The following is a 19,766-nucleotide window of genomic DNA, read 5'->3' as shown; positions in this document are numbered from 1 at the left end:
CGGTAATGTCAGTCATAATAAGAAGGAGCTAATTAGAGTGGGAAACAATATCTCTCCTTAAGAATCCTCACCTAGCTTAGAAAATAAGACATGTAGATGGCACAGCGTGTGCTAATTCACTTAGCACAGTGAACGCAAGTAACAGCAATTGCATGGAATGATCGATTGACCCAGGAAATAATTCACATGGAAACTAATTGGTTGAGGATAACTCTCATAGCACCTTTACCTGTGACATGAGACACATTACAACGGCACTGGGATGCTGTTGCATGAAGTAGCCCAAAGCAATTATTTCCTAGGAAATGACTCTATACATGTTCCTAGATGTAAGTATCAGCTGGCCTGAGTGTTGAGTGAAGAGAGAAGCGTGGCTGCAATGGTGATTGCAAAGGCATATCTTTGATAAAGAACGTCGTCAATGAAATGAGACTGTGTTCCTGCTGATTGGCAAGGTTTGCGGACTTGTGGAGGTACACATTACAGTGTGCTGTGAGGATTTCAAGTATCTCGCAACAGTTTCTCTTTAACCTGCAGGTGGCATTAGTAGTAAAAAATGTATTTCCTATCATTCTTGAAAAAAATATTCGGCAATGAAGTGAGGGAAACAGTAAAGGGCTTCACAGCATGACTCAATTAGAGGAGCAAGCCCGATTCATTGCAGATGGCTTTTTGCTATGTTTAATAATCCAGGGAACTCAATGATCCAAATCCAGAAATAGTAAACTACAATCCTTACAGGAATTGAAAAATCTGGGGAAGTTTTTTTCTTTCTCTTGAGTTTGGAATACAAGCATACGTCTATATGCATACACACACACATGTCTTTGTGATTCCGTTTCCATGTGGGAGGCCAAAAATCTGAGCACTGGGAGCAAACTTGGTTCTTTACTTACAGAGCGAGAATGGAAACTCAACAAAGTGTGATGGAAACTCTCTTTCTGCAACCAGTCTTTAGTCTGCGATGCTCTTGCATTGATGCTGGCCCCGTGTCTAGCCCACAGAAACTCTGTATTGCTAGCATAGCGGTTCCTATAGTGACAGTATGTATTTTTCACTTCATGACGTAGCAGCAACTTACTAATGGCACTGACCAAGCACGTCCTTGGACATGATGAAATACCTGGAATAGAGCCAATTTAGTGACGCCTTCCCTCCCACCCTCTCCAGATAGCTTCCAGTCTAACTGCTTGAACCTAGGAATGGGAGTTAGAAAGTAAGACAATATTCCTTTAGAAACTTCGAGACTTAAAAAAAGAAGAGAGAGAGAAACTTCAAGGCATCAAGAGATCACAAATTCAGGAACACACAGAGAGTGGGTATAAACCCTACTGGGACTGGGATCTGTGACCTTATTCTGTTAGATGGAGCAGGATAATTATGAGGGAGAAGATGGTAAATAGGGTGACCCAGCACGTAGCATGCAGTCAGTCCCTAAGCATCCTTCAGTGAAACATGGTCTTCCAACAGAAAGAGGCTACAAAGAAATGACAAGCAGCAACTGGGGTTCTTAGAAACACAAAACTCAAATTGATACATGAAGTTTCGTCAAGAACAGGCCACTAACCACTAACCAGTAAAGTTAGAGGTTCTGAAATGAATGTTTTCTTCTCCGATGTTTCTCACATTTAAATGGTTTATTGTTCATGCCTCTCCTTCCCTTCCAGTGGACATTTGAGTATTTTCTTGATATAGAACAGTCCTGATCAATATGCCAGAGGTAGATCTCTAACCATGGGATCTATTTCTCAAAGTTCTTTTAGATAAACTGATACAAAGGCCAGTATCTTTTTTACATGCAGTGTTATATTAGTTCCAGGTGTGCCGTGTAATGATTCCACAATTGTATACATTTCCCAGTGCTCATCACAATAAGTGCACTCTTAATCCCCTTTATCTATTTCACCCCTCCCCCTGCCCACTTCCCCTCTGGCAACCACCAGTTTGCTACCAATATTTAAGAATCTTTGGGGTGCCTGGGTGGCTCAGTCATTTAAGCACCCGGCTTCGGCTCAGGTCATGATCTCACAGTTCATGGGTTTGAGCCCCACATCCGGCTCTGTGCTGAGAGCTCACAGCCTGAAGACTGCTTCGGATTCTGTGTCTCCCTCTCCCTCTGCCCCTCCCCTGCTCATTCTCTCTCTGTGTCTCTCTCTGTCTCTGTCTCTGTCTCTCAAAATAAATCTTTTTCTAAAAAGAGCCTTTTTTTGTTTGTCTCTTTTTTTATTTCTCCCCTAAATTCCACATGAGTGAGATCATATGGTATGTCTTTCTCTGACTGACTTACTTCACTTAGCATTATAACCTGTAGATCCATCCATGTTGTTGCAAATGGCAAGATTTCATTCTTTTTTATGGCTGAGTCGTATTCCATTGTGTAGGTATACCACATCTTCTTTATCCATTCATCTATGGATGTACACCTGGGTTGCTTCCATATCTTGGCCATGGTAAATAATGCTGCAATGAACGTAAGGGTGCATATTTATTACTTTCTTCCTTTTAATGGCTTTATTCAATATTTAGTGCTGAAATTATGTGAAGTAGTCTATCAATGAATCAGTTAAATCACTTTTATTGGGCCTGCATGTTATAATCTAAATTTCCCCTTTTCTCATTAGCCTCTATATAGCATCACAATTTCTCTGGCTCCAGTACACAGGCTCTCTGCCTCCCAGGAAGCATACCGCCCCACATACCACCAGTACTTGTAGGAGTTTCCATCAAGAAGTCCATTTCTACCGGGGGTTGCTACTGCCTACATCTCTTGCTGCAACCTGGGCTTTGCCTGGATATTGCTGTGCCTTTGAGTTCTTTTTCTCACTGAAGTGAGGGAGACCCTGGAGCCCAGAGGGCCCCCAGGCTTATCTTTGAAGAAGTGGCCAAGATGGCCTCCCTCTCCATTGGTTCCTTCCACTATAATAGGGGCTTCAGGCAGTGTTGTCTGTGTCCAAAGACTTCAGGAGTATTTCGCTAAAAGGCTTCTACAGTAATAAGTTATATCCTCTGAGCTCTCCACAAAACTAAGAGACAGGTATCATGGAGGCTAGGCTGGGACACAGAGCCACCACACCCAAGGCACAGACAACCCAGTTCCAGGCTGGGCCTTCCTACCTTAGACATGCTGTGTGTCAGAACCTGTGTTCCCCTGTATAACCTGATGCGTCTTGCTCAGCTCAGACCTCATATACTCAGTGCCACGTTGTCCTTCTCTCTTACTGAGTCTTGCTGGGGACATAGACTCCTCATTTCTTCCAGAAAGTCTCCTTAACTCCAGATCTTGGACATTTTTAAAAGAGATCCACTAGTCTCCTTATTTAGATTAAAATATTATTTTCTAAAATTAGGTTATGAAGCCTGATCAAAGATTTTTTTTTCATTCTAATTGGAAAAGTTATTATCTGAAAAGACATACATAGTGTTGTGGACTAAGTATTTGTGGTTCCCCAGAATGCATATGGTGAAACCCCAGTCCCCAAAGTGGTGATGGTATTTGAAGATGGGCCTTTGGGAGGTAACTGGGTCCAGAGGGTGAAGCTGTCATGATGGGATTAGCACCCTTAAAAGGAAAGACACTAAAGAGCTTGCTTCCTGTTTCTCTCTCTTGGTCATGTGAGGACGTGGCAAGAAGATGGCCATCTGCAAAGCAGGAAGAGGGTTCTTGCCAGAACCCTCAATGCCTCCAGCACTGTGGAAAATACATTTCTGTCAATTAAGCCATCTAGTCTATGGTATTTTGTTACAGTGGAAGGAACAGACTAAGAAACATAGCTGTAAAATGTTTCATAATCAGTTTTCTGTTTAGCAAATAACTTTTTTAAAAAATGACACCAAATCAGGACAGTCTTAGAAAATCTGGACATATGATTATGTCTGCTTCAGTCTAAACAATGGTAATGATCTTCAGCAGCTGAGAAAACCATTGTCTTAGTCACCTCTACTTGGAATTCTCTTATTAATCAGTTCATTCTGTGGGAGTTTTCACCCCTGTATGTTATATAACATATGGGATCTATATGGCAATTTATGAGAACCCTGCAACTTAATTATATTACGTAATGATAATCTCTCCTGTGACTGTTTTCTGTTCCTGGCCTGCTGCTTGCACGGGCCATGGCATCTCAGTTTTCACTGGTATGACCCTTGCATGTGCTTCGACTCATTTGCATTTCAACAGCTTTGGTGATACATTACTTCACTTTTATCAAATCATCTTCAAAAATCCTTTCTAGATAAGATGCCTTGGTTTTATGATGACGCCAACATATGGCTCCCACCTCTGACCGTTTGGGAAGATGGAAACCACCCTCTTTGTAAATCCACTAACATGTGTTTGACCTTTGCTTCTCTTGGACTTGTTTCCATATCTACTCTAGAAGCATACACTGGACTAGCTCCAGGTTGGCCCCAAACACTATGCTCCACAATTCCTCCAACACACACACACACACACACACACACACACACACACACACTCCCTACTCTGTGCACGATTCTGAAGAGAATTCATGGTAACAAAACAATGGGTGCTACAGATATTTGGAGCAGAGAGGTTAACCCATTAGTGAAGGTAGGATACGGAAAGTATGATAGGATGTGGGAGACAGGAAATCTGGAGATTAAGTACTTTGTAACTTAACCACTCTCTGTCCCAACTTTCTCATCTTGGAAATAGGACTCATAACACTTGTTCTTTGTATTTTATACTGTTATCAAAGCAAATAAGACAAAGGAAATACTTTGAAAAACATAAAATGCTGTACAAACATAAGGAAGGGTGGCATTAGATTTATTCCTGCTTAAAAATACCCATAGATTACCTGCAGGATACCCAGCAATGCTCAGGAGTCCCAGTCAGCACAGAACTGGTATATTACCTCCATTTAACTAAGGCAGACTGATTATCCCTAGAAGGCCCATATCTGTGGATGTGGACCATATGGGCAGTGGTATGTTACATCTTGTCTCATCCTTTATGAAAATTCTTCTTCATCCATTCATTTGATAGAGAAAATTGAAATACGTAAGATGGGATGTCTCTAAAGAGAAGTAGAGTAGGGGAGACGACTCTGTCAGAAGAGAGTACAGAGGGAGAGGACCGTGGAAACTGCTGCAGAGTCTGCAGCTGGAAGGTACAGGGAAAGGACCGAGGGAGGAAGTGCTAGCCCCTTGAGGAAGGGAACACTGACCCAGGGATTTTCGGCACTTTTATAAAGGACTTTGAGACTCATTGGTTTTGACTTAGGTGTGCGTATTTCTAAATGACTGCCGCTTTACAAACACGTTTGTTCTAACCATATTGCAACGGATCTGCGTTCCTAGCCAATTCCCTTGCATTCTTAATTCTTGTTAACAACTCTGGCAATTAACCAATTACTCCTTCCACTGAAGGGCTCAGGGAGGAAGGGACTGATGATTTATAGCAGCACAGCATCCATGCTTGTTGAATTGAACTCAATTGCTGGAATACTTCATTTAGAGAATAGATGGGCAGGTGAGTAGCCAACAGGCTGAAGCCAGTCAAAAGACTAAAACTGCCAACAGGTGACAGGTCGGCAGTTTTGCCTCTCCTGACTCTTCGTGCTGTTTCTCACCTCCTCTTCCTGTTGCCAGAACTCACGCAAAAACCAGCTCCCCCCCCCCCCGTGTAGGTGAGCCAGCTAAGCCGGTGCTGACGGTTTTCGAAGTTGGTGGAATCAAGTGGTTCAGGACTCTCAGAAGTTGTCTAGCCTAAAAGCGCAGGAAGCTGTTCTGTGATGCCGTTTAGACCCTTTTCAGATATTATCAGTGATGACTTTGGAGGGCAGCGCAATTCCACTGCTGGACAACACTGTTTGTTGGAGGGCCTCCCTTAAAATGAGAAAAAAAAAATCTTCCTCTTTGTAATGTAATTCCCCACTGATTGTACTTTTGTCCTGTGAGGCAGTCCGGAATCACTCTGCGCTGCCTTTTAGATAATGTACCCTCAGAACTTGAGAACAGCTTCCGTGTCTCCATCCGCCTTCTTCACTGCCGTTCCTCTAGGGCTCACGGAGCGTGGTTGCCTTACCTCTTTTCAGCACCTTCTGAAGACACCCTTTTATTTTTCAAGGCTCTGCTTAAATTGCAGCACCAAAATTTTAATGTAATTGCCCACATTGCATTTCTTGTGAGCCCTGTTCCTGCCGTTTAACATTCCCATATTATCTTTGGTCCCAGTAAACCATAGATTTCTAGGGGAACTATTCAATTAAAGCCAATTAAAGCCAATAAAATGACCAGGAACATTCTGATGACATTTGCTAGTTCTTACCTGAAATAACTTTGGAGTCATCATTTCTGTTTCAAGAACTGTTTCTAGGGCTGTGTGGCATGGCTTGAACTTTTGATATGCTCTTTAAGAGAATCTAAATTTACTGAGTTAATAAAACTATAGACACTGGCAAAGGCAATAATAGAGCAAAGGAAGGTGAACAATGGTATCAGCCAGAGGGAGGAAAGAGAAGGTCGTTTGGGGGAGAGGAAGGCAAATGGCTCCTACAGAAAAGAAAGCTCTTTGTTGGTACATGTGAAATCACCCCAAAGGCAGGACTGACCAGATGTGTAGACATGCCAATGGGTACATGATGTGAATGGAGGGGTGCTAAAATACCACCAGTTCCCACATATTCATTGCACACCTACGTCAGAAATCCCCATGCGGTTACCATCTTTTGTTTGAGGCCGCCATAAAAATGTAAACGTTCTCTGGAAGAATAAAATATCAATCCATCATCAACCAGTAACATCTTCACTGTACTTGACCAAATTAGTACCAGTTGGTCACTGAGTGGACCCCTAAGGGAATAGGCTACAAAACTGATATGTTTTATTTGGGGGAGAATCAAGAAGGATATAAAAAGACAAAGTTCCAAAGTTTGTGGTGCAAGGGGGTTAACAGGAAGGATAAAGATTTGGTAGGCAGCAAGCTGCTTGAAACAAGTACGGTACCTTTACAGGGGCCTGTGGACCCCTCGGCAGCTATGTGGATACCAGGAACTGAATGACTACAGGGAGGATGCTAAGAAGGAATATTAATAAATCTCTTAGGTTGAAATGCTATGGAGGGAGGCCCTGAGGAAATATCAATAGAGCCTGAGCTCAGGAACTATGAATTGACTGTCTAGGCATGATGCCCTAGTTCTTTGATTTTTAATTATTGTTTCCCACTTCTGAATGGACTGAAATGACTTCAGAGCTGTAAACTATAAGAGGAAATATCATTTAGTTCTCTGCTTTTTTCTCTTTTTATTTTATTCTCTTTGATTTCCCCCATTTTGTTCTCTCTGCTTTCCTGGCCAAGCCCCCGAAGAGTGGTGAATTAGCAAATGGAAGGGAGGTCAGGAAGCAGATCATAAATGGGAAAAAAAGATAAGGAAGAATAATTTTCATATTCTTTGTAATTGTAAACTAGAAGGACTCTTTGACTTCTAATGACAGAGAAACAAAATAAATTAAGCACAAAAAAAGAACGTATTTATTTCCATAAACAAAGAGTGGAAAGGGAAGGATAATCTCATGGATGCCTTGATCCTGAGACTTTAGTGCTGGTATCTCTTTATTTCTCTTGCTCTCCTCTGCCCCTTCCGCATTTCTAATGTGTGTTTCTTTTTGCCTTCTGGGTTTCTTCTTTCCTACTGTGGAGGGGCTTTTTCTCCACATTGTAGGCCTACATCTTCACACCCTCATGCCCATATGAGAAAGTTTGTTTTTTTTTTTTAGCTCAGTTTTAGGAAAAATATAAAACAGAGAGAGGCTCTGATCTGTTCAGTGTCAACTTATTCCCAGAATGATCACCTGCCAAGGTAAAGGGTGCTGTAATTTGCTTACTCTGGATCCCATGTTACTCCCATGGCCAGGCGGCTGATATGTTATCACACTAGGAGAAAAGGATGTTGGACAAATTATGAATCCTATGGAAGGAAGAGTGGGCCAGTCATTAGACAACAGTGTCCCTGCATTCCTTATGGGAGTGAAGATCTTGGTGGTTTTTGTTTTTGTTTGTTTGTTTTGTTTTGTTTTTAGTTTTTACAACCTGCAACCTAGTTACAAAATCTTGAAATGGACTGCATTAGTCTGCTAAAGCTTCCATAACAAAACACCACAGATGAGGTGGCTGAAACACAGAAATTTACTCTGTTATAGTTCTGGAGGCTGGAAGTCCAAGATCAAGATACCATCAGGGTTGGTTTCTCCTGAGGCCTCTCTTCTTGGCTTCTAAATGGCCTACTTCTCACTACATCTTCTCGAGGTCTTTCCATTGTGTGCACACACCCCTAATGTCTCTCTCTTTTTTTAGGAACCTCAGCCATATTAGATTTAAGTCTCATCCTTATGACTTCATTTAACCTTAATTCTCCCTTTAAATGCCTTATCTCCAAATATAGTCACATTGGGGATTGTGGTGTTAACATAAGGATTTTGAGGGGACACAACTCAGTCCATAACATGGACTAATCTAGGTTTCACTAAGGAAATGAGTCCTGCTGAAGAATGGTGTTTGAGTTCAATTTTTCCCCCTAAATCTTAGAGGGCATGTATAAATCAGGAAGGGTGCACCTACTTGAAACAAATATATGGGATATTTGCAGTGTAATGGTTAAGGACAATTAAGATGTGGTTTTGACTCATAATGCCACTGAAGCACTGATCTAGCAAACAGGTAAAAGATACGGGACTATTACAAACTGGGAATTCTGTTTAGCAGAAACACTGATGTTAAGTTCTTGGAAGGTCTCCCCAAAGAGGAGAGCCTTAGTGGGAGAGGCCATATTTTAGGCAGTGCCATCATCTGAGTACAAAGTTTTTAAAAATGTCTAGGAGAATGTAATACTTATCTGCAAATATGAATGCTAATGGAACCCTGTCACTGACTAATTTACATCAGAGGAAACTGTTATATATTCAAAATATCTATCGTTGGACCCCTAAAATTATCATTGCTATTAAAAGGCAGTTTATACCAGAGCTCTTATTTGAACTAAGTGAAAAACCCAGTCTCCATACTGAGAGAAAAATACTCTGGTAGGCTTCCTATTTAATGAGAAGAAATGAGGTTGGAGAAAACAGAAATTAAAGCATTTTTAGAAGTCAACTAGGTCTGGGGAATAATTACTATTGTGATACATTGACTGGAAGCTGTGTGTTTGTTCACTTGATGTACAGTTCATTTATAATCCTCCTACCTACGTACACAGAACACATTTGGGGGAGAGAGAGAGAGAGAGAGAGAGATGGGAGAGAGTGAGGGAGGACAAGTGAAAGAGAATGAAATCAATGTATGAGTAGCATAACTAAGAAATTTATCTTTTTTAATAATATAGTTTGTAAAGTAAGATAAGCCTGCAATGAGATTTTATGCTGTTGCTTTTTGTTTGATTGTTTATTTGGGTCTGTTTGGGGTTTTTTTGGACAGGTTTATATAAAAAAGGGGAAAAAAACTTTCTTATAAACAAATGGAATCCGTGTATCATGTATTGTGCCCCCTGCAAATATAAGCAAGGATGTGCACATATATCCCAAACTAATTCTGAAGCATTTTCAGATCCAGATTTGAATTAATGCATTTAGTAAGTAATTAGTTGTCCATTCATTCATTAACAGTATATTTTAAAACTCCCCTCCCCCCAAAAAAACCCCACCTCCCCCTTCAACAAAATGGCACTTCCAAGAAGACAGAAAGGATATTAAAAAATGTCAAGCAAGATAGGAAAACAATTCAAAAAAGAAGAAATGAGAAAAAAGAAAATTACGTGTTAGTCATGGAAATGGGACTTACAAAGAAAACACTTTGCTTCCCTTTACCTTTTCACACAAAAAGGGTGAAGTTGTGAATTGGAGCTGCGTCAGTGAGTACTTTAGCATTTTATGGTTTCAGTTTAGTATAATGTTTTTCTCTCTTGGACATTAGAATTTTTCTTCCATTTGTAAAGTGCTTTATAGTTTTCTAAGCAATTTCACATAGAGTAGTTCATTTGTGGAACTAATGGCATTTACATGGGATAACAATATTCTGATAGAATTGTGCAATTCACATAATGAGTTTCACTTGTTATTAAAATACATGTCACTTGGATAAGATGGAAGGAGGAACCAGACTGGTCAACAGTCTTGAGACAGATGTTGACCATTCCTGATCTAAGAGACAGGGGTCCATGAGTCTTTCTTCAGGCCTTTTGATTCTTCTTTATTTGTATACTGCCTGTCTTTTGCCCATCTCCATTTTCAGTGAGCAGACAGAAGAACTCAGAGCAGAGACGGTGGGAATAAAAGGACTTAATATCCTGCTCTGTACCTTCTAAGAGTACAAGAAGTGTATGCTTCTTTTTTATTTGTTTGCAGATATTTCATTAAAAAATGAAATTGGGATCCAAATGAGCATAGTTGGCCTCTTCTTAGAAGCTGACATCAAGATTTGGAAATATGTTATACAGGAGTTAACAGAAACACAAAACAGTGTTTAGGATAAGATAATAGCTTTGTGCCCCCATCAAAATGCAGCTCTAGTCTTAACACAGAAAGAATAGACAACATTTAGTGTTGAATCACCTTGTCTATTCTTTCTGTATATCTTCTCTGTTTAAAAATTGATGAAGGCCTGAGTTTCCACCTTGAGAGCTTCATACCCTCTTGAAGTCTTATTTTTGGCAAAAATGCAAAATCATCTAGGGATGATTAATTGGGAGGTTATCAATTTTGAGGTATTTTTAGAAAAAGGAATTTGAGGGTCTAGGGACAAAAGAGAGGGAATGGGAAACTAGAAGGCAAGAAATAAAACTGCCTTGGGGGGATATGACCATAGATTGAACATTTTAACATTCAAAAAGGGAGGCTAAAGGCACAAAGATACCCTGTTCCCACTTCACATTCCTTAAGAGTTGTGACAGAAATTTCTGGTTTCAATTATCATTTTTTCTCCCTTATAAATACATCCCCTGCTTTGTTGGATGTGGTCATGTTCCCAGATAAAAAACTGCATGACCCAGCCTCCCTTTCTGCTCCTTGTTTCTATCAGTGTACAGACTTTCTGACCACAAGAAGCCACAGGGAATGGGAGCTGTGTGCTCAAGGTGGAGGAAAGAAAGATGGAAGAAATCTGAGATACTGAGGCAAGGTTGAACATCTCTTGTGTGCAACTATTGTTCCAGCCACTGCTAAGATGACCAGCTTCACTCATGTACCTTGTTCGGATCCATAGAATCCCTAAATATTGCCTTCACATGGGACAGTAATAGGAAGTTCTCTGACACTCAAGGAAGTACTAACCCGGAAGAGTTAGTGGTGGTGCATAAAGAGACGTAACACATCTTGGGACTACTAAGTATCCTTAGCAGTAAGGGATGGGAGACAGTGCTTTCCTCTTTCTTTCTATCAGATGGTCCCTTACTAAAATAGCAGAAAATTATTTTATATTAGAAAATAGAAAAAGGTCACATCAATAATCTAAGCTTCCACCTTCAAGAAAACAGAAAATAATAAAGACCAAAATAAATGGAAAGCAAGAAGGAAATAATAAAAGAACAGAGATCAGATAAACTGAAAATACTAAAACAGTGGACAAAATGAAAGAGCTGGGTTCTTGGAAAAGATCGATAAGACTGGCAATCCTTTAACAATACTAACAGGAAAAAAGAATGAAGACACGATTTACCAATATCAATGATGAAAACAGGATACAACAGACTCTATAAAATTTAAAAGGATAATAAGGGAATAATATGGGCAACTCTACATAACATAAATTTGACCATTTGGATAAAGTAGATCAATTTCTCAAAGAGTACAAATTACTACAAGTCATTCAACATGCAGTAGATAATTTGAAAAGTCCTATAACTATTGAGGAAATTGAGTCTGTTATTTAAAATCTTCTGAAAAAGCCTTCTCCAAGCCCAGATGGCTTCACTGAAGGACACTACTAAATCTTTAAATAAGAATCATCAAATGTTGGGGTGCCTGGGTGACTCAGTCATTTAAGTGTCCAATCAGCTTAGGTCGTGATCTCATAGTTAGTGGGTTCAAGCTTCACATCAGGCTCTGTGCTGACAGTTCAGAGCCTGGAGCCTACTTTGGATTGTGTGTCTCCCTCTCTCTCTGCCCCTCCCCCACTTGCACTCTGTCTCTCTCTCAAAAATAAGGAGACATTAAAAAAAAAAGAATCATCAAATGTTCTACATAATATCTTCTGGAAAGTAGAAGAGGAGGAAACATTTCTCAGCTCATTTTATAGGCTAGTCTCAGCCTGATACCCAAACCAGACAAGGTAGTACAAAACAAAGTAACAGTAGAATTTATCAATGATATTAATAACTATTTCTATAAAAATACCTACGTAGATCTGTGTAATCTATATATCATAATTTGGTAAGTCTGATTAAGAAGAAAATACTACATTAACATTTGATTTGTGAAAAGGGATATAATTACAGATGTGAAGGATATTTAAATAATAGCAAGAGAATACCATGAGCATAGTTAAGGCAATAATTATTCTATTTATATGGAAATTTTAATGTGTGCGTGCGTGCGTGTGTGTGTGTGTGTGTGTGTGTGTGTGTGTGTATTCTTGACCGTATAACCATAGGAGGACATTGCAAGTCAGTCAACTCTGTATTTCCAGTCTTGGTAATGATGAACAGTTAGTATAACCAGCTATCCTGTTGGAAAAAGCCCTGAATGATGTAGATAAAATATTTGTTTAATGCTTGAAGGCACTGGAGTTCTGGTAAGACATTGAGAACTTATCAGACCAGAACATAAGAGAAGTCAGCAATACAGAGAGGTAAGCCCGGTGTCTAGGGCCACTTTGGTTCTAGTAAATTTACTGTTACTTGATTCACTGAGCTGGGACAAAAACAAATAATGAGAAATAACTAGAAGCTAAAAATAACTACTTTAGAACTTTCAAAAAATGTTAGAATTGAACAGTATTGTTACCACAGTTGAAGGCTCATTGTACAATTTAATAGCATATTAGGTACAGTTGAAAACAAAAGTAGGAAACTCGTACATAGGTCAGATGAAAAAAGTGATAAATACAGAACAGAGAAACAAATTGAAGGAAAATATAAGAGTAAAAATACATAAAAAGAGAGGTTCTAACATATATGTTAAGATATATCCAGGAGAAGATTAAAGAGAGTTTGAAAAGGAACAATATTCGAAGAGACAATATCTGAAATATAAAAACAAATTACCAATGATTCCCCAGGAGTGTCAAGTAAAACAAATTAAGAGAAAATTACACCTACTGTGATAAAACTACTGAGAACTAAGGACAAAGAATAAGATCTCAAAAGCAATTGAGCAAAAAGACACATTACTTTCAAAGGAGCCACGGCTTGACAGCAGATCTTGCAACAGAAACAATGGAAGCCAGAAAACATTGAAATGATACGTGCAAAGTACTGAAAGACAAAAAGGTTAAACTACAGTTTTATAACTATGGAAATTATCCTTCTGAAATAAAGACATTTTCAGAAAAAATAGTTTTAAAAAAAGTTTACCTATAACAGTAACACACTAAAAGAAATTGCAAAGTGTATTTTTCAGAAGGAAGTAAAATAATTTAATATATGAAGAAAAAGGATAAAAGTGCAAAAAGGTACATCTAAATGAATATTGACTATAAAAATAAAATGCATAATATGTTTTAGGGTTTTACACACACACACAGAATGAAAATATACAACAATAGCAACTTATAAGATATGAGACTGGGAAATAGAATTAAAGTGTCTTGAGGTCCTTGAAATGACTGGAAAAAAATGAAAGTACCATTTTCTGTCAGATTTTTATATGTTAAGAACTTATGCTCTAATCTCTAGTGTTACCCTAGTATATTAAAAGTAAATAATATCAGGTAATACAGGGAAGAAATAAACAGTTTTTAAAAACTTCCGTTAACCCAAAATTAGGCAAAATAGAGAAAAATTCAAAGAGGAAGTGAGACATACTTAGATGAAATAGTAAGATTTTACATTTGAAAACATTGCATTAGCTATTACTTTAACTATACATAGAGTTAATACTCTAAAAAACACAAAATTGTCAGCCTAAGTAAAACATAAATCCCACCAAATGCAAATTAAGAGAGTTTAAATGTAAGGACACAAAAAGGTGAAAATTAAAAGGATGGAAAATGCATACCATGCAATCATTAACCAAAAAGCAGGTTGTGTAACTATTATCATCAAAGACTTCAAGGCAAAAATCATTAATAGAGATTAAGAAGGATAGTTCACAATGGCAAAAGGTTTAGTTCATCAGGAAGGAATAGTAATTCTAAATTTGTATATTTACCTAACACATACACATATGTATTAAAACAAAAATAACTGACCAACTACTACCAAAAAGTCTTAATAAATCTGTAATATCTATGATACATTTTAACACACTTATCTTAATTAACTGATAAAACCAACCAGAGAATAAAACAGAAGATAGAATGTCGAATATTTGAACAACACAATTAACAAATATGATGTCACTGATACAGAACACTACTCCAACATATGCAGAATATGAATACATATGAAGTGCATATGGAACATTAACCAAAATAGATTATCTGTCAATTAATATAGAAAGTCCAAACAAATTTCAAAGGATTGTTGTCACGTTGACTGTTATCTGACCACAGAGCAAATTAAGCATGAAAACAAAAACAAAAAGGTAACTAGTAGATTTCAATATCTTTTGAAATTAAAAGGTATACTTCTAAATAGATTCTGAGTCAAAAAAAGAAATTATCAAAGAAAGTATAAATTTATGAGAGATAATGAAAATATAAACTGCAGATTGCAGCTCAGGAAATTTAGAGGGATATTTATAGATTTAAATGCATATGTAAGAAGATAATAAAGATTTAAAAAAATCAGCTATCAATCTAAAGAAAATAGAGCAAAAAAAGAAAAGTTTGAAAACCAAAGAAAGAAGAAAATTACAGATACAGAGGAATTTAAAGAAATAGTACACAAACATGCAACAGAACCAAATGTTAATTCTTTGAAATGTTTATAAAATTGATAAATTTTAGTTTTTGAAGGAAACTGATGAGAGAAGATATAAATCAGGAATGGAAAAAGGGCATTACTAAATCTCTTACAAATAATACGTACTTTTGTTGTAAACAACTTTATGCTAGACATTTAAAAATATAACATCCAATGCACACATTCTTATGGAAAATTCTTCTTACAAAAATGACAATAAGAAGAAATAAAACATTTAAGTGTACATAACTGTTAAAAAGTGACTTCCTTATTAGAAGTTTTCTACAGAAAATAAAATATGCTCTGTGGCCAGATGGCTTCATGAGTGAATTTTACCAGTTACTTAAAGAGAAAATCATGACAATCTTATGCATCCTCTTTCAGAGAATGGAAAACAAACACAAACTAGGAAATACTTCCAACTCAATTTATGTGGTGTGTGTACCAAAACTGACAAAGGATTACATAAAAGACTATTGCAAGTCAGTTTCTCTTATAAACATAGATAAAAACTTATAAGCATAAAAAGAGCAAACTGGATATAGCAATAAATTAAAAAGGTCATGTTTCATGATCAAGTTGGTTTTATTCCAAAAATGCAAAGTTTAACATTAGAAAATTAATTAATGTAATTCACCACATTAACACAATAAAGGAAAATAAAAACATAGTTTTAATAAATTCAGGAAAGGCGATTTTAGAAACTTGCCCTTTATGATTAGAACAAACACATAAGCAAAACTTAACAAAGTGGGAATAGAAAGGAACTTACTTCATCTGATAAAATATAACTATACATAAAAACTTGCAGCAAATAACATACTTACCAATAAGTATGATGAAATATTGAAAGATATTCAAGATTGGGACTGATTTGAGGATGACTATCAGTACTATGCAACATTTTACTGGAATTCCTTTTCAGGGTAATAAGATACAAAAACAAAAACAAAAAAACAAATGAAAGAATTAAAATCATTGTTATTAAAGATATGATTATAATCATAAACATCTGGAAGAATTTTTCAGATGAATTATTGGAATTAGCAAATGGGTATGGCAAAAATAAAAAATCAAGTATATTTATGTATATTAGCCTCAAAAAGAAGAAAATGAAATATATTAGAAGAAACCATTGTAATGCATACAAAATTATAAAGCAAATATCATGGAAGATAGGCACAACTTCTACACAGAAAATGGTAAGATAATTTTGAAAGAAAATAAAGTAGTTCTAAATAGAGGAAATCACATGTTCATTTATTGGAAAACTCCAGATTATAAAAATATCAATTCTCCCCAAATTGATATTTAGATTCAATACAATCCCAAACAAATTTTCTATAGATTGCATAATGGAAATGGATGAGCTGATTGTAAAATTTATATGTGAAAGGGCCAAGAATACCTGATAGGGCTTGTCCTATTAGACCTCAAACTTAGAATGAAGGTATAGTAATTAAAACTGTGTGGTATTGACAAATACAAAATAGAACAGATTCAGGACCAGACTCATACATATAAGGAGACTTGATCTGGGAAGGAGACCCCTGTAGGAAAGTTAGGAATGAGCAATTTTTTCAGTAAACTTTGCTCGGTCAACTGGATGGATATTCATCAGTATGAATAAATTACCTCGAGTCGATAACAAAATCAACTTCATCTAGGTTGTAGATTATGAAGTTTATAGAAAGCACACAACCTCCTGCTTCCAAATGGGTTGGGGACTTGACTGGACACTTTATCTTATTTTATTTTTTTATTTTTGTATTTTGTATTTTTTTTAACTTTTTAAAAAATATATGAAATTTATTATCAAATTGGTTTCCATACAACACCCAGTGCTCATCCCAAAAGATGCCCTTTTCAATACCCATCACCCACCCTCCCCTCCCTCCTACCCCCCATCAGCCCTCAGTTTGTTCCCATTTTTTAAGAGTTTCTTATGCTTTGGTTCTCTCCCACTCTAACCTCTCTCTCTCTTTTTTTTTTTCCTTCCCCTCCCCCATGGGTTCCTGTTAAGTTTCTCAGGATCCACGTAAGAGTGAAAACATATGGTATCTGTCTCTCTCTGTATGGCTTATTTCACTTAGCATAACACTCTCCAGTTCCATCCACGTTGCTACAAAGGGCCATATTTCATTCTTTCTCATTGCCATGTAGTATTCCATTGTGTATATAAACCACAATTTCTTTATCCATTCATCAGTTGATGGACATTTAGGCTCTTTCCATAATTTGGCTATTGTTGAGAGTGCTGCCATAAACATTGGGGTACAAGTGCCCCTATGCATCAGTACTCCTGTATCCCTTGGGTAAATTCCTAGCAGTGCTATTGCTGGGTCATAGGGTAGGTCTATTTTTAATTTTTTGAGGAACCTCCACACTGTTTTCCAGAGTGGCTGCACCAGTTTGCATTCCCACCAACAGTGCAAGAGGGTTCCTGTTTCTCCACATCTTCTCCAGCATCTATAGTCTCCTGATTTGTTCATTTTGGCCACTCTGACTGGCTTGAGGTGTTATCTGAGTGTGGTTTTGATTTGTATTTCCCTGATGAGGAGCGACGTTGAGCATCTTTTCATGTGCCTGTTGGCCATCCGGATTTGACTAGACACTTTAAAAAGAGAATATCATAATTACCAAAAACAAACCAACCAACCAACAAACAAACAAAAAAAGCCACACCATATGAATAGATGCTCAAAAAAGGGAAAATACAAATTTAAATAACACTGAAATATTGGTATATATTCTCTAGACTAATAAATTAAAAAAGATATAATGGAGGGGTGCCTGAGTGGCTCAGTCAGTTAAGCTCCTGACTTAGGCTTTGGTCAGGATCTCATGGTTCATGGCTTTGAGCCCCACCTCAGGCTCTGTGCTGACAACTCAGAGCCTGGAGCCTACTTCAGATTTTGTGTCTCCCTCTCTGTCTGCCCTTCTCCCGCTCACACTCTGTCTCTGTCTCTGTCTCTCTCTCAAAAATAAACATTACAAAAATTATAAAAAATAAAATGAAAGACAATGGAAAGGTATAGCCATAATAAAGGCATTGGCTTTCCTCTGGTCACTGCTACTGGGAATGTCAATAATTATATCGGTTATACCAAGAAACATCAAGGGATGCCAATAGCAGCATGGTTTCAAATAGCCATTTTACAACATTAGGTGAATAAATTGTATATCTGTATAATGAGATACTCTACAGCAATGAAATGGATATAGTTTGCTGCATATTGAAACATGAATTAATTCACAAACATGTTTTTTGTTTTTTGTTTTGTTTTAACTTTTTTGCTAAAATTTTTTATTATAATTTACATGTAATAGTAAATTAGTTTCAGGTGTACAATATAATGATTGGATAATCATACACATTATGAAACATTCACAAGATTAAGTATATTACAATATTATTTACTATATTTCCTATGCTGTACTTAATTCCTAACTGGAGGTTTGTAACTCTTTTTTTTTTTTAAATATGAAATGCATTTGCTGTCAAAGTACTTTGCAAATATCAAATGAATAGTTAGTGTTACATACTTGACCTTGAGATTTTGTTTTTTTTTTTTTTAATTCAAGTTAGTTAACATACAGTGTAATAATTTCAGGAATAAAATTTAGTGATTCATCACTTACATATAACACTCATTGCTCATCCCAACAAGTGTCCTCCTTAATGCCTCTCACCCCTTTAACACTCCCCCTGCCCCTCAGCACCATGCCAGAAACCCTCAGTTTGTTCTCTATATTTAGGAGTCTTTTATGGATGGTCTCCCTCTCTGTTTTTATATTATTTTTGCTTCCCTTCCCTTATGTTCATATGTTTTGTATCTTAAATTCCACATATGAGTGAAATCATGATACTTGTCTTTCTCTGACTTATTTCATTTAGCATAATACACTCTAGTTCCATCCATGTTGTTGCAAATGGCAAGATTTCATTTTTTTTTTTTGATCACTGAGTAATATTCCATTGGGTATGTATACCACATCTTTATCCATTCATTGCTCGATGGACATTTGGGCTCTTTCCATACTTCGCCTGTTGCCTATTGTGCTTCTATAAACATTAGGGTGCATGTGTCCCTTCGAATCAGCACTCCTGTATCCTTTAGATAAATACCTAGTAGTGCAAATGCTGGGTCATAAGGTAGTTCTATTTTTCATTTTTTGAGGAGCCTTCATACTGTTTTCCAGAGTGGCTGTAGCAATTTGCATTCCCACCAGCAGTGCAAAAGAGATCCTCTTTCACGGCATCCTCACCAACATCTGTTGTTGCCTGACTTGTTAATTTTAGCTATTCTGACAGGTGTGAGGTGGGATATCATTGTGGTTTTGATTTGTATTTTCTTTGATGATGAGTGATGTGCATTTTTTTTATGTCTGTTACCCATCTAGATGTATTCCTTAGAAAAGTGACTATTCATGTCTTTTGCCCATTTTTTCACTGGATTATTTGTTTCCTGGGTGTTGAGTTTGATAAGCTCTTTTTTTTTAAATTTTCTTTTAACTTTTATTCATTTTTGAGAGACAGAGAGAGACAGAGCCTGAGTGGGGAAGGGGCAGAGAGAGAGAGGGAGACACAGAATCTGAAACAGGCTCCAGGCTCTGAGCTGTCAACACAGAGCCCAACGCGGGGCTCAAACTCACAAACTGTGAGATCATGACCTGAGCTGATGTCGGATGCTTAACCGACTGAGCCACCCAGGTGTCCCAAGTTTGATAAGTTCTTTATAGATTTTGGAT

Source organism: Acinonyx jubatus, chromosome A3 (assembly GCF_027475565.1).
Source record: "Acinonyx jubatus isolate Ajub_Pintada_27869175 chromosome A3, VMU_Ajub_asm_v1.0, whole genome shotgun sequence".
In the NCBI taxonomy this organism is placed as follows: Eukaryota; Metazoa; Chordata; class Mammalia; order Carnivora; family Felidae; genus Acinonyx; species Acinonyx jubatus.
The sequence above is the reverse complement of the archived record's forward strand: the minus strand, read 5'-3'. Positions refer to the sequence as shown.